The following is a 14,921-nucleotide window of genomic DNA, read 5'->3' on the forward strand; positions in this document are numbered from 1 at the left end:
CTTGGAACTGCCGGCCTCGCCCGTAACATCGTCCGTGATAGGGCGACCATGCCTCAGCTGGATCTCTCTTTATCTAACGTTGGCTAGCACAAGTAAAACTTAGCCCTGGCAGGCAGAAATCTCTGTACACTAGAGACGAAACTCATTCTGAATTATAAAGCCCAGCTCTCCCTTTCAAGTGGCATCAATAATAACTGGCTAATTCGCACATACTGATTCGCTTCCAGCAATATATAAGGCTTCCGGCGAATCATAAACATATTTGGCTTCACGAACCATCACGGGCTCCACTGGCCTCTGACTCATCGTACCTATGGTTCGACCCTTAACATAATCAACTCCAAAAGGCGCCTTTGGCCATTCCGTTAAATTACCTAGGTTATCTCTCCTATATTAGGCCCTCCATTTATCATTACATGGTCATCTCTAGCCTCATACCACGTATCCCTACACCTGCCAATAAATGGACACTCAAATAAAAATGAGGAACAGTTTGTGGGATTTCACAGGCACATCTGCAGGGCTTCTGAATATTAATTGTAAACCTCTGGAAGTACGATTTAAATTTTCCATGTCCTGTCACAAACTGAGTTATAATATGTTCGTGTTGCAATAACCTACCTTGTAATCTGGCTTGAATATTTGAAAAGAACAAGTCCCTTGTTAGCCGGTAGTTTATGCTGGTGATTCACATACCTTGTGTATACTCTCTCAGTTGCTTTTTTTTTACAAAAAAAAACAGGGCACTTTTCGTATATCAACAGAGCGTCAAAAGAAGCAGTAGCTGATTTGGCACGTTCATCCGTTCTCTCATGTCCTTCTACTCCGTCACGGCCTCGGACCCGTTTCATGCATATATGTTTAATGTGGTCTGATATGTGTGATCTTATATTAACAGCTACCGGATCAAAGTTATACTTTTCTTGGATAGCTTTCTAATCTGCTTGAGAATCACTCATTATTTGAGCAGCACAACTGTGTTTTTTAATCCACATAACTGCCTGTTGTATAGCGCACAATTCTACTTGCAGGATCGAGAAGGCAGTGACTGATGATGTTCGCGAGTAATTACCTTGCTCAAGTTTTGCTATATAATAGAGGTTCGTAATCGTTACATTAGTGTAAGAGTGATCAGAAGTAAATATTTAAATCACCTACTACATTCTTGTAAGTAAGATACCTGACATTATTTCCGTGGTCTTCGTGAGAAGTGAAGAACTAGAAAGATAACCTAAAACTCTTTGTTGACCCACTCAAAATGGCCACCTCTGTTGATAGAGGTCGGCATCTATCGAATTCAATGAATGAAAAATCAATGATATTTTTCTTCAACAGACACCATGCAAGCCAACAAATAATAATAACAACACCGTAAATATCCCTCCATATACTAACAGTGCATCAGGTAACCAAATGACAACCGTCACAAGTAGGCCTAGTAACGAACGTAATTCAAGGTTAAATTATTCTGCTGCAATACAGTCGTACCCCTCCAAAGAACAAGCTATTGTAATCTAATCTCATGACGGGATCAGTATCAAGGATCATGTGCTAGCTATAGGTAAACTTACAACCCCTAGCAACATTCGGTTTGTTTCACGTATATCGAGCGGAAGGATATGCATCTTTCTCTCTAGTAAGAAAAATGTCGATGATCTGATATTGACAAACCCTAAGATCTTAATAAACAATGTATCACTGGAAATACGACCCCTTCTAACAAGAAACAAGCGTATTATATTATCCAACGTCTGTCCTGTGATTCCAAACTATGTTATTGAAGAGGAATTGTTAAAACTCGGTGTGAAAAACATGTCTAGGATTACCCCAATCAGAGCAGGTTTGTCAATTCCAGGATTCTCCCACATTTTAAGCTTTCGAAGACAAATGTACATTCAAAATGAAGACTTTGATAAACTCCCCGAATCCCTTCATCTCGAATACGATGGTACAAACTACTGGATTTACCTATCATCCGACTCACCCACTTGTTTTCTTTGCCATACCGAAGTACATCTGGCCAAAGATTGTCCTAACAACGTATCACTTCCAAAAGATTAATCCTCTTCGAATAATTTACCTCAGCTCCAAGAGATTTCACAAAAGTCACAGGTCGAAAACCCCAAAACAGACATCGGTACTTCTAGCTCTTCTAGCTCACTCCCAAAAGATAAGCCTACCCAAGAAGCCACTTCAATGACCAACCCTGACGTAGCACTTGGCCAAGTCTGTAATGATCCTCCCTCCTCCAGAATTCAAATTGAGAGAGAAATTGCAGCACCTATGGAAACACACGCCACCCCTACAACAGTGAATTTTCCTGGATGTAAAAGGCCAATTTCACTAGCTAGCAGTGAAACAACTAATCCAAATCCTCCTGATAGCAACAAATCCATACTGGCCTCTCCTGAACAAATCGAAAACCGTAAGACAAATCACACTTCCAAGAAACCCAAGACAGACACGCAAAAATCAATAAGTGATATGCTCCTGCCAGTAAAACAAGTTCTGGAAGCCGACTCATCAATATTCCCCCTCAGCTACCTACAGCTCCAGTCCTTCTTTGAAAATACAGTTGATGCCAAGGACATATCAGAAATTGCTTTAAACTACACACAAGACATAGAAGGTCTTGCTAAAGCCCTTCAAAAACTATCCTTATTATACCGATAAAAGTATAAAAAAACAAAAGCACTCGAATAGTAAAGAAACTACTGAAATCCGCCAGTCAAAGTGAAGACCCAACGCATATCAATGTAACGCCAGACTATTCCAGTGACGACAATTCCTTCCCAGTATAACAATCGAGATAAACCTCGTTCTGCTTGTGATCATTATTATGACAACATTGCTCCAATGGAATCTTAACAGTTATCGATCACAGTTAGAATACCTACAACTCCTAATAAACAAACACCAACCATCTGTTATCTGTCTCCAAGAAACAAACTTTCAGAACGACTTTGCTGCCAATATAAGACTCTACAGTGTCTACCACAAAAATAGAACTAACGTGAATCATGTGAGTGGAGGAGAAGCTACTAATATCAAAAACAATATATATGCCAAAGAAATTACTGTTAACACTAATTTGGAAGCTGTAGCAATTTCAGTCCATCTACCACCTTCTCTATGTATCTGCAATGTTTATATTCCAAACAGTTATTTGTTTCAAGGTGACGATTTACGAAACCTTATCCACCAACTACCTAAACCATTCATCCTATAGGCGACTTCAACAGCCACAACACGTTATGGGGTAGCCTAGTTCTGATGCAAGAGGAAAAGAGATAGAAAAGGTTCTTGATGAATTTGACTTAATTCTAATGAACTCTCCTGCTCCAACTCGCTTTGACATAGCCCATGGCACCTGCAGTAGTATATATCTAACCATCTGCACACCGGACGTAGCAACCCTTTTCAACTGGTCTGTTTATTGAACACTCCAAGGAAATAGTGACCACTAATCAATAATGAAAATTCTTCTGTCAACTCATCATTTATTGACAACTCTAAATGGAACTTAAATAAGGCAGATTGGACGAAATTTAGGCAGACAGTCAATAATCACTTAGAAGACTTAACCCCTCCAAAAGATTTCCCTTCTAAGCACATAAATACCATTGTTCACGATTTCACAGAAGTTCTTGTTAAATCTGCGGACATGAGTGTTCCTGAAGTAATCTCAAATTCCTTTAAGAAAACAGAACCTTGGTGGAATGACACTTGTAAGGAGGCTATTAAGAATAAGAATCACGTTTTCTACCTCTACAAAAGAAAACCCACACCTAAAAATAAAGCCCAATTTCAGAAATATAGAGCAATCGCTCGAAAAGAAATTAAACTCAGCAAAAAGAATTCATGGCCATCATTTGTCTCCTCGCTAAGTTCGCAAACCCCACAAAAGGAAATGTGGAATAAACTTCAAAGAATAAATGGCAAATATAATCACTTCTACATTATTTCCCTCAGAAACTCGGTTGATGGAACCTTCATAAACAAACCTCAAAACATCGCTGATAAATTAGCTAATACATTTTTCCGAGATCTCTAGTGACAAAAATTATGATCCCGAATTTCTCCATACAAAGAAATCCAGTGAATCCGTTGATCTAAGGAAAGCAATGTTTTTCAACTACAGGAAGTAATTACTGAACTAGACAAATGTGGCAAATCTAGTCCTGGCCGAGATACGGTCTCTTATGAATTTCTAAAACAGCTTCCACTAAGTGCAATAAATTATCTTCTGGCCATTTTCAACCACATATGGAGCTCTAAGACATTTCCTGACCAATGGCGAAGTGCCATTGTAGTTCCAATACCCAAACCAGGGAAAGACAACTCAATTGCAGAAAATTATCGCCCTATTGCTTTAACTAATGCGATGTGTAAACTCATGGAGAAAATATTCAACAAAAGATTACGCTGGCATCTCGAGTACATAAATTTCTTCAGTAATGTGCAAAACGGGTTCCGTAAAGCACACTCTACAACAGACACTTTGATAAGTCTGGAATCTGAAATACAGGAAGCGTTCCTCAATAACCAACACCTAATAGCAGTCAGTTTAGATATTAATAAGGCATATGACATGGTATGGAAAGACTATGTAATCAGAGTACTAATAACAGATAATATATCTGGAAATATCCTATATTCTATATTTCATCTATAATTTTCACCAGTTAAGTGTTGCCTCTTTGCTGACGATTTGATAATCTTCTGCCCAGGGAAAAACATTACGACGACTCAACTCCTATTACAAGAATCAATTTGTAAATATTCAAAACTGGACTAAAACCACAGAATTCAATTTTCTAAAACTGAAACCAAATGTATTCTCTTCTCCAAAAATAAACATACCATCGCTAATCCTGAATTATATACAGAAGACCATAAAATTGAATCAGTTAAATCTATGACAATTCTAGGACTTCTATTTGATAACAAGCTCACCTGGACCCCATACCTCAAAAATCTTGAAGACGAGTGTCAAAGAATGAGTATCATGAAAATTCTCTCAGCAAAAACCTGGGGAGCAGACTACCATGTCCTAATGAACACATACAGAGCCACAATCGGAGCCAAACTGGATTAGGCAGTATAGTATATTGTTCTGCCAGACCATCTACTCTTAAGATCCTTGATACCATCCAATCTTCAGCTATTCGAATTGCCCTAGGAGCCCACCGCACCAGCTCCATAGCTAGTATAGAGATTGAAGCCAACGAACCACCTCTTGAAATCAGACGTAAACAGCTGAGTTTGACATACGCACTTAAGATAGCTGGTACAAGTAACCAACACTTGAAAAAACACCTACTTTCAAAGAGACATAAAGGAAAACTAAGTGGATCTCAACCCCAACCCTTTAACATCAGAATATCCAAACTTCTCAAAGAAATAAACCTCAGCGTTCCTCCCATTTTATTTCCACACAACTCACTAGATACCCCTCCATGGAAAGCTCATTTGCCTCCAGTCAACTGGGAATTGAACAACAATCTTAAAGCTCAAACTGACACAGCAAAATCCCAACAGTTATTTAATGAAATTTGTAATAGATACTCATCATATAGTGCAATTTATACTGATGGATCAAAATTCAATGAGAGAAATGGTTGTGCAGTGAAATAAAAAGCTATACAGATTGCCAGATCTTTTCATGGTTTTTACAAGTGAACTGCATGCTCTTAAACAGGCCATGATTCATATTTCAAAAGCAAGCTACAATAACTCATTCATAATATTCTCTGATTCAAAAAGTGCATTAACTTCAATACAAAATCCATCAACAACCCACCTCCTTGTTAAAGAAATTCAAATGTTGTACCGCAAGATCAAGATTGCAGGAAAAAATGTTATTTTTATGTGGATACCATCTCACAGAGGAATACCAGGCAACGAATCAGCTGATCAAGCAGTAAAAGAAGCTACTAGTCTTCCAATCAACGACCGTCAAATTGCCACGCCACATTCTGATATCATCGCTTATATCAAAATCAAACTACACGAACAGTGGAAAATGAACTGGCTTAAAACTTCCACTAGCAACCTCCAAAAAATTAAAATGATATCTTCGAGAACATATCCTCTCTAAAACCTCACCAGACATCAACAAATCTTAATCTTCCGACTAAGGATAGGACATACGAAGATCACCCACAACTATCTCCTAGAAAAGATACAACCTCCCACCTGCAGCAAATGTAACTGCTCTCTCACTGTCAAGCATATCATCTCAGAATGTCAACTGTACGACCACTGGCGCCAACACCACAACATACCTAAGGAAATGGAACTGACACTATCTTGCACTCCAAAATCTAATTACATTATACTTATTTATTTTTTATTTACATTTTTATAATTACAATATTATTACTATTATTCTGTAATCATATGTAAGAGTCGCGATAAGACCTTGGAGTTAAGGCGACTATAAACAACCCTAATTAAAAAAAATCTACTTGACTGCAGATGAGGAAGATAGCCTAAATGTTTCAGCAATCACCTCACTGTTATTCTGTAGCACTATAAAAGCACATTCTACATACCAACCATCTTTATCTTTCCTAATCCGGGATCCATCCGTATAAATATTGTAATGGTGTTGTGTGTTGCACATTTATTGCACAGGACATTGACAAATTTCGTTGGGTGACCTGCTGTCAATGGATTAGCTTGCAGCTCAGGAGCAACCCTTAAGATCCTCTCAGAATACAAAACACATTTTCTTGTTAATGTGTGCTCAGCTTTGGCAATAGCTGTTAAATATAGAGGCGGGATTCCTGCCACAACAAGGGCTGCTTCCGGTGGCAATAGTGAAGCCAGGCAGCAATTTGCTTGCTTTGGTAAACAGAGCGTTGAAGTGAGCTCTAAATGTTAGTTTTCTATTACCTTTTACCTGTTACCTATTAAGAAGGTCACAAGTACCCAGCCCCTGACCTTGAAAAATTATCGGAGCATTGATGAAATTTCCGACCCAATAATTAAGCGAATCCGCTGCCCTATGCACTACAGGCATCTATCCTGAAAGTTCAGCGAAGGAATGAGCAATTCAGCTTAAGAATTTACATGAAAGTGTACATTATTATCATCTCCTCTGTAAACATTATAAAAATGCAGATTTATTTAATCTCGCGAACGACAATCTCGTCATCTGTCCGAAAAGCAGACGACAGATGTCTCCCATTCCGAAGAATATTTCAGTACCAGTCAACAGGGCCGAAGTTCGATTCTTATTAATATTCCCTCTTAAAATTTGCTTTACGTCGCACCAACACAGATAGGTCTTAGGGCGACCAAGGTACGGGAGAGGGCTGGTGTGAAAATGGGGAATTACGGAAAACCATCTTCAGGGCTGACGTCAGTGGAGTTGGAATCCACTATTTCCTGAATGAAAATTCGCAGCTGTGCGCCCCTAACCGCACCGTCAGTTCACTCGGTCGTTCCCTTCATTTAGGAATTGAGTGAGTAATTAACCAGATAGGATGCAATGAAATCTATTTTTAGAATATTTTTAGCATTTAGTGACAGTGCAGAGGTTATTCAGAAACAGATACTGGCGTTAGCTTTATACCGTGAACTTTATTAATGTACACTCCATGAGCTGTTCACAGACAAGCTCTCTTTTTATCGGTAGTAGTATTTCGTCGCAACTTCAAAACCTCTGCAGCGTTTAATCCTCGCATGGCCACACAATGTATATTGTTTTTATTTACGAACCTTGGCAGAGCGTTTATAGGCCCAAACAAAAGAGATTTATTTCACCAGCATTTTGTTTTGTTTTTGTAACAGGACAACGGAACCTGCTTACGTTGCCAAAACACGGGAAAAATCGCGTGCGTTCTATTTCATGTCCACTGGTCAGTTCACTGTTTTGTGCACAAGAAACCCTCAATCCGGAACTTCTATAATTACTAACAATAATACATCAACAAAACAGATTAATGATAGTGTGCAATAATAAGTACTGTCCATCAACTCTTGAGTTAATGATCAAAATATATATTATGTTGGAAGAATATCAAGTTAATTAATCTTAATAACTAGAGGACTCAAGCTGCTCCGCATTATTCGCTCTTTTAATTTATTAATTTCGTGTGGCTATTTCTAGTCGAGTGCAGCCCTTGTAAGGCAGACCCTCCGACGAGGGTGAGTGGCATCTGCCATGTGCACCCGCCCATGCAGCGGTCAGTGCCAAGTTATCCCGGTAGCTCTTGATTTCTTCTCAGGGTATCCATTTTCCGATCATAACATCTGTGATTTTATATATAGTTATTTTACGTGGTTTCGGATGAGAATCACTCCGCTGGAATACGCGTCACGGGAGTACCTACACGCACAAGTACGAACCTGTGGCCGATAAGTTCAAAGGAATCTCTAACCGCTTGTAGAACTAATCAATTGCTTATATCTACAAAACTTATTAACTAACTTACAAACTAGCCGTTACCCAAACAGAAATTAAGACACAGTCACTTACTAAAAGAAAAATATAAGATTATTTATTGAATAAATAATGTTCGATGTAAGATAAAGTGAAATTTTGGTAGTATTATTTGAGTAATATTTAAACATGAAGGGTTAGAGTCAGCGCTGGCTCAAATAAAATAAAATAATTAAGGCTTAAAATATTTACATTCTTTCTTAATTAATGTTTAAATTCATATTAATATATATCTCAATATTCGTAGCCATGTTCCGAAAAGTATTTCATTTTCTCAAATTATATTCAAAAGATCACTGAGCAATCACGGAATCAATAAAAATACACGTTGTGAATATAGTCACGTTAATTATTTAGATTGTTCTCACAACATTTAAGTCATCTCGCTGAGATAAAATCAATGGTTTGTTAACTTGAAACGAAATAAAATTACATGGGAAAAAGTTTGATTGTAAACGTAAAACTGCTCATATTTTCACGTAATTATTCCCCAAACAAACTCTTGCGTGAGTATTAAATTGTAAAAGTGTTCTCCAACATTCCATTCATAAATTATAATCATTCATAGATCTGAACTCTGATTATTTGGTCACATATTTCGAGTACGCACAAATAACAACTTACGGGCTAAGACAATACCTCCCTAAAGCCTACGACATATGGCTCCTAACTAACCATTATCATATTCTACGCATTTAAAATACTTCAATTGAAATCATTATTGCATGAAAAGAAATAAACATCTAACTAACTATTCAAGTAGTTTCCAATCCACACACTCCTCTATTAACGGCTCGATGTGCTCTAGCAATATGCTCTTTCTCAATATTTCATATGTATACGAGCTACTCAACTCGTATGGATAGTATAGAATGAAATTATTACGTATTATATTGTAACGTCACCGCACTAAAGAATATCCGATGTATACTCAGTCATGAGTCTAGCGAACTGCATATTAAAGTACTCTCATTTACTCAGTGCCCGTTATTCACCAAAATCAGACATAAATATAACTGTCACGATACACAATTCTACCATAATACATGTCAATCTTACCTTAAAATGGTCCTCTGCACGATGTTGACACTTTAGCATATTCTTTCCAATATGGCACAGAAACTCACTTAGTAATTCTAATACACGTTTCCTCATCGAATGGCAACTCTTACTCTTTCCGTATAACATAAATAAACCTCTATACTTTAACTATTCATCAATATACTCCAATAACTAATCACATTTCAACGCCATTCCACATATACTTTAACATAACACCGAATGCATATAGCCATTACTCCCAAAACTATATGCTAAACATTCTAGAATTGCCTTGTAAAATACGTAGTTAATAACCTTTAACTTAAAAACAGTAGTACGAGTTCAATGCCCTCTTTCTATGAAGAAAGGAATACTTAATTTGACAATATTCATAGTATCGCGCAGGTAATTCGTGACGTAATCTATGTACAGGTAAGCGAGATTAATCGAAACTACACTAGTAAATTAGACTCATAGCTACTAGGTCTTCACAAGTAAAACTTCTTTCTTTCATCCAAACTAGTTTCCACTGTATGTATGCAAGTGCGGTTACTTGTATATGTCATAATAGCATTCTAATTCTACACTTCCATCTTATCCTATAGCCTTAAATATCTCACACATCACTTCATATTTCACACGGGTTCTTAAATAATTCATAAATATCACCAAATATTCAGCACATGCCGAGTTAGATTGAGGGTGCAGATTACAAGAAACTACTTTACTAAAGAAATGTATGGACTTAGCTCGTCAGTTGCTACGTTTGGACTGGTTGTTGCTCCATCCCTCGGTTGCAGTTAGACCCTCCGATCGGATCTGGATCTCTGGTTGGATTGCATGTTGATGGTCATCAGCTGGTCACATGGCTCGCCGGTCCACTCCTTATCGTCCGGTATTTTGGCTGGCCGGTGCACATCCACGTCATCACGTCCACTGGTTGGCCGGTCCAATCATCCTCAGCTGGTCATCTGGCTCGACGGTGCATACCCCCAGTTCAGTCCATCATGTTGATTTAGCAGATAGTCATCATTTCGAATCTGTAGACAACGAAGAAAATTCCTTTTGCGGAGCAATCAGTCATGATATATTCCATATTTCTATTATTTATAGTAATCGTCGAAGTTTTCTTTGATTGGAAAAATTTCTCCGTAAATAGTTATTAACTTTACTGCCACAGTAGTAACTATCTTCTCGTATGAAATAATCAATATTGTAAAATGGTGAGTTCCTTTTCCTTTAACCGTAGAGTGGCTGCTCACGAATCCAAGTCCGACGTATTTCACCACAAATTATTTATTTATATAATTTTTCGCCTCTTTTCTTAGCATACACCGGTGAATAATTTAATCGTATGCTATCGCCGATTGTAAATCGTTAATATTCTCCTCAGAAGTTAAGAATATTCTTCAAATTTGTAGCTTCGCTCGTAACTGCGTCTTGCTTCTCCAAATGTAATTTTTTGAGTATATTCTTAAACAATCCTCCCGCTGCTATAATTTTTTAAAACAATTCAAAATGAGCCTCTACTGTTCTGGTGTGTCTTCCAAATTAATCCGTTCCGTGACGTACGTAGCCTTCTATACGCTGTATTAATATGAAGTTCATTGCCTTAGTAGATCGCATGGGCCATACCTTCCTACGCCGCCATTTTGAAACTGGTCAACGAGATGCGAACGCGCACACATGTATAGGTAACTGCGTGTTATTGTGGTGGAGGATAGTGTTACGTGTATTCGCTCTAAGTAGGTCAAATAACTCGTCTTGTTGCGCCTATCCTAGTCATATCATTTTGGCTGCCATTTCAATTATTTTACGAACATATAATAAGAAGCGCGTTATGGTATACCACAGTTCGTAAACAGAAATCATCCATTCTGACGTCATCATCTCGCTGGTATAAATCTATACATATATTCCCCTTTTTATCCTTTAGTTCTTGATGTAAATCTTGTTATTTTGTCGTAGAAGACAATGGTATTTTCAATCCCAGTTCTTCTACAACCTGTGTCTGAAAAGTTCGGTGAATGGTCTCATGAAATAAAGACAACGTAAGTTATACACAAAATTCCTTTACTGGCCTTCAAAGTAATCTCCGTTAGCTACAACACACTTTTGACATCGACTGTAAAGCTGCTGGAAGCTGGTAACAAGCGCTTCATTTGGTATCTCCCGGAGAACCCTTGTCGCGCGCTGTTGGATACCAGCCACACTGTCGAACCGGTGGCCTTTCAGGGCTATCATTCGTAAGGAATGTCGCACATCATTCGCAAGCATCTGTCGCACTCGTTCGATGTTGTCTGGAGATGTGCTTGTGGTTGGTTCTCCCGAACGCGCCTCGCCCTGAACACCTTCCTTTCCACCTAGAAAGCGTTTAAACCGGTCATAAACGCACTTTTTACTCACTGCTTGAGCGTGGTAAACTTACACTAACATTGCGTGTGTTTCCATTGCCGTTTTTTCCAGGTGGAAGCAAAACTTCATGTTAACGCGTTGCTCCGTTTTGCACTCCATTGTGCAATGACACGAGTCATCACACTGACTCCGTGCGATGTGTAGCAGCATTCAACTCCGTTAACTGTGTTGAGTTGGCCGATAGGGAGCACTTGGTGTCATGTCACGCAATTCGTATGCGTGAGCGCATCGTTCGAACTAGCACGGTTTACAAGCTAGGCGACCATTCACCGAAGTTTTCAGACACAGGTTGTATATAGAATGGTTGTCTTGTGAGCTCATAGGTTAGTCTCAAAGGAGAGATTTTTTTTTTGACAGGTAGATGAGTAGCCTTCACTCTTTCTAGTGTAGCTAGGTTATCCTTCGATAGGCTTCCCCATATAATATCTAAGCCATATGTCATTTTGGGGTATATTTTTACGTAGGCTTTCTCCCCTTTTAGTAGCAGGTAAGTTATCAGGAAAGCTCTGTCATCTGTTGAATATATTTGGAAGCTGGGAAAAGTTTGACAATCAAACCTATTCTTCTGTGATCATAGGAAGTGTATACTCTCTGTCTTGACAGGTAATAATCAAACATACCTGCATTCAATGGCATTACTAAGGAAGAAAATTAGATATATCAGCATAATAATTAAAGTATTAGTCGCTTAGCAACCTCCTAAGTACAGAATGTATTGCGGGTTAGGCTAATCCTTTACTTGCAATAATTTGAGTGATCATTTAACGAATTGAGCTTATGATTAACCAAAGTTGGCTGAACTTAGAGACCTACCAATGTCTCAAGATTCACCGACAGGTGATTCCGAAGAGGACAAAACAAAAATGAAGAAAATTGGTCGAATAGAACGGACGCACGGATTTGCCAAAGCTGTTTTTTTTTTTTAACCCTTACGATCGTTGATTTCGAAATTCAATTCCCCTTATCCGACACCATCCATGCCAATTTCGAGGTGATTTCGTCTACGACCTTTATTTAAATGATCTATTACACCTGGTGATATACCAACACAAGCACTGTTCATCTTGACTGATGTTCCATCCTTACACCACGGAGAACAATCTTCTGCTGGCTGTAAAACAGGTGTAAGTTCAAATGTAAAACACAAGATGACACCACAGAACTGAGGCGTGATGTTACACCGTATTTCCACTAAAATCTCATTTTTCAAATTCTTTTGGTTACATTCTGATTTCTAGGAGATCTCCAATTAATCGACCAATTTAGAGATCTTCCAGACTAGCTACAAACAAATGATATGAGGTTCAGTATTGTTTTCTAGTCTATAAATTTCACTGACATTAAATCAAATTACCGTTACATAAATTGCCTGATGTTTAAATATGATACCCATGGAATATAAAATCATACATCATTCCATCAATGTATTGTCATATTTTGATATTTTACGAAACATCACATGATGCTTCAATTACATTAATTTTTTAAATTCACAGAACTACAAATTAAATACTTAAGAAATCAATTTATTTCCACAAGGAATATTAGGTTAACATCCTATAATATCATTTCCAATTTTTCCTCTGTCTTACAAAGCGATTGGTGCGACAGTGGTTGAATTTGAAATTGCCTATCTGTACGGTCACAATGTCATTTTGATTTGGGTGCTCGTAGAGCTTGACTTATTGGTAAGTTTTGATTTGAATTTACAACATTGTATTCGGTGAAACTTGTTGGACCTTAACGCTATTTCCAGTGCTAGCGTGATGGGAATAGTTGAAGTGCCTGGAGCGTGTTTTGTGGAGTCTTTAAAAGGGAAGACATTTTTGTCTGGATGAGGTTTAACTAGGGAATTTTACTAACTCGTAAGGATGGTGATGGTATGGTTGAGGCAAGCAGTGGTTGGTGCCGCGGTATACGGGAGATGAGTGGTTGGTGAGGAACTGTCTTGAGACTTAGCTGCGGTTAGTTATAAGTACTATGACTGTATGAAGTAGTTCAATGGTGGATGGATATGTTGCGACAGGGCGCGCGCGCGCGCGTGTGTGTGTGTGTGTGTGTGTGTGGTAAGGGGCTTATTTTCACTTATTTCATTCCACGACATCTCCCCACAGACACCTCAGAGCATCGCTCTTAATCGAGGAGAAACAATATGCTCATTTTTAGGTTGCGTTATTCTTCGAACTCATTAAAGATACCTATCTTCATTTTGATATTGAATGGTCGCACCCATGTCATCAGTTGAGTACTCAATAGATAATCATCAGTTTTTTGTACTAGTTTCACTTGTATTTATAATGTGCTTAACCTTTTCAGGGTGGCCTCCGGCCATTTTCAATGCTGTAACAAATTTTCATAGTATAATATTTTAAGCTCATGTAATTGAAATTTTCCTTTGCTCATATACTGAATTGTTACACAAAAATGTACCTTACAGATGGTTTCGATGTCCATATTTAAGCTTTTCTGCCAATTTTCATGCAATTAGTTGGTTTCTAACACAATAACCTACCCATAATCATTATTTAACTGTGAATTAATTACATATTTGTCATCATTCTTATATATATCTGAAGAAGTATGACAGGTTTTCTTCCCTCGATTCTTCCTGATGTACGGACAGGACTATATCCAGTTTCTGGCCTCTTATTTTACAGCGTCTTACCTAATATTACCACAATATTGGTCGTAAGAGGGAGCACAATTTTTTGCAAGCACGCAGTGGTGATCTCGGGACTCATGTTGAGTGAAGTTAACCCGTTCGGTCACCATGTACATTATAATGCACATCGATATTATGGTATACGTTTAGGATATATTTAATGCAGTGCGACCGTTCAGTCACAATGTACATTGAGATGTACATCTTCCCTGTCACTACTGAGTAACTTGCCCCGACATCTGGCGGTTTTACCGGCAAAATACCAGGAATTGCTCCGCTGCGTAGTTGCTGTTTATGACGTCAGCAAACAGTGTGTTATCCGAAGGCGAATTTCTGCTATAATACGTAAGT

This window comes from Anabrus simplex, chromosome 7, assembly GCF_040414725.1.
Source record: "Anabrus simplex isolate iqAnaSimp1 chromosome 7, ASM4041472v1, whole genome shotgun sequence".
NCBI classification, from domain to species: domain Eukaryota; kingdom Metazoa; phylum Arthropoda; class Insecta; order Orthoptera; family Tettigoniidae; genus Anabrus; species Anabrus simplex.